Consider the following 2,809-nt stretch of genomic DNA (forward strand, 5'->3'; position numbering starts at 1 on the left):
TGGAATGTTATGGGGGATGTGTTCAATATATGTGTCCATAAGCGGAGATGTATCTTTACTATCGGGGAGACAATAGGGGAAGGGAGTAAAGGTAGATGTTCTTATAATCATATAGAGTTAGAGACTATATTTAGAGATTGGATTTGGGGGAAATAGAGGACTGCATGTTAGGTCAGTATATATCAGAAAGAGTATTCGAATTACAGCGTAGTATAAAATAGTAATTATAAAATAATAAACGAACAAAAAGTATAATAAAGAATAAAAAATGAAAAGATAAAAATTAATAAAAAAATTAACAAATGGAACAATTAAACATAAGGAATAAAAAAAAGTATAAAATTATAAAAGAAACATAAAATATAAAAGATGTAAAAAAAATAAAAGATAAAAATAAAACACAGGTTAAAATAACATATAAAATATAAAAATACTAAAAGAGGAAACGATTTATGATTAAAAAAAAGTACTTCAGTAACATAGGAATGGAAATGAAATCAGTTGTCATGAAGTCTATATTGAATCTCTAGACATTTGGGGTAATTGCACCAAATCTGGAGGTAACTGCGCCAACAAAAAAAAAGTGCTCTTTATATGTGTGGTTGCCAAAAGAGCACTTTTAGCTGGGTGGCACAAGTACTCTGGACTTGGCGTAATTACCCCAAAGTACGGTATATATTTTTATATTGTTGTTCTTTATCTTATCTTATATATATATATATATATATATATATATATATATATATATATATATATATATATATATATAAGAGAAAGAAAATTAAAACTGTAAGTTGAACTTTACAATCAAAATTTATTGTTTAACTGAATACACCAAAAAACAATTTACAAAATCCTTATTCCGCAGAATTACAAAGAATGCTATTCTTGCTATTCTTCTGATCAGAGGACAGAAAGAAATAAGCAAATTATATTTGTAGCAATGCTAAAATTTGCTGGTTATGGCATTAAGTGAAAGAAAAATCGTATTATTGAAAATTTATTCAAATTAAAAAAAAAAACCCAAAAACATTATAAATCTATAAGGAAGGTATATAGAATTTTAATTATCCGACAAGGAGTACAAGCAGATAAGATGTGTGTGTGTGTGTGTGTGTGTGTGTGTGTGTGTGTGTGTGTGTGTGTGTGCGCGTGTGTGTTCGTTCGTTCTTGACTGATCTAAACTTGATGAACAGATCAAGAGCTACAAGCCATCATCAAACACTAGTGATTGTAATGATGGCAATTAAGCTCAGCCGAACTGACTGAATAGGCGAAATATGTCCGAGATGTCTGCAACTGCTATCAACGAATCATCTGCATAACTGAATGCGGATCACTTTGTTGTCGCGGATATCTGTCTACTCAAAAGTCTCATAATCTTAAAGCTGTGAGTTCAATCACTCTACGGGCAGTGCAATTTCATTTCTTTTTCATTTTTCATACCAGCGTCACTATATGATATTTAATAACTGAACAAAACATTTATATAAATTGATCTGCTAAAGATGAATATACTAAGTGTACAAGTGAATAAAAACTTTCAATGAAAAAAAAATATAAACAAAAATCATCTTTTAAAATAGTCTACGACAAAAGAAACAATTCAATGAAAGCAGAAAAAAAAAACAAATAAAATATTTTCTAAGATCAAACTAAACATATCAGAAATAAGAAAAGACACTTGAATGAAAACAATTCAAAAATCAGTTTGACAAAAAATTTGAACAAAAATAAATAAGCACAAATGTCAAGATGTAATCAATATTGGTAAATGCTTCACATGGAAATCTATGGCCAAAAGAAAAATACCTACAAGCAAATTAAGGCAAAATATCAAGTTCGATTCTTAAACACAAACCGAATCTGGATGTACTCGATGCCTCCGTTCAGTCTCAAAAGACAAAAGATACCCTTTGTAGGGGCAGCTGCATGTGCAAGGGTTGCGCAATTCCCAACGACACCTCTCCTGAATCGGCACTACTTGAGTCCAGTGGCAAGGAGAAGTCCAAGACAACTGGAAACAATGCTGAGATAAGCGGAGAGTACATGCAGCACCTGGAAGTTACAAATGGTCACCCATCTGGTACTGGTCAGGCTCATCGTTGCTTAACTTTGGTGATCTAACAGGAACCAATGTGTCAAACGTGATTATGCCGTATGGATGTACTATAAGCATGAGAATGAAGCAGATTCTTAATAAATGTAAAACATAATCATATAAAATTTTAAAAATACAACTAATTTTTTTTTAATTAAAAAAAGAATAGAAAGAGAAAAAAAAATTAAGTTTGAAACCTAATTATAGCTTTTCCCGTCATTTTAAAAACTTAATATTAATGGTTGTTTTAAGCTAACATAGCATTAATGACATTAAGAAATGAAGATAGAGATGGTTTGACCTGTGGGAATTCATGAAGAAAGTACTATAATTCCAACTGGATGTTGACTCGCTGACTGTAACAGACAAAGTGTGTAAACGCATCACTATGGATAGGCTCCATCCGGTAAAAAAGAGAAAAATAATAAAAATTAATTAGCCCATGGGAGTGGAGTACAAAAATAAGATTTAACAACCAACGTGTCTGTAGGGACCAGCAAGGAGAAATATAAACCCAGGATGTTTGTAAATGAGAGAGAAAGAAACAAGACCCTAAAGAAACAGGACAAAGGTGCAGTTAAGCAGGAAGTTACTTGTAAAAGCTGACACCATTCCTCTCTGTGACCATTACTTGACCAATGAAAGAAACAAGGAATAAGTACTCTTTATGAACATTCTTAATGTTTTACTCCGTCTCTTCCAACATCT

Source organism: Euprymna scolopes, chromosome 9 (assembly GCF_053919585.1).
Source record: "Euprymna scolopes isolate OS-2025 chromosome 9, ASM5391958v1, whole genome shotgun sequence".
Classification (NCBI taxonomy): Eukaryota; Metazoa; Mollusca; class Cephalopoda; order Sepiida; family Sepiolidae; genus Euprymna; species Euprymna scolopes.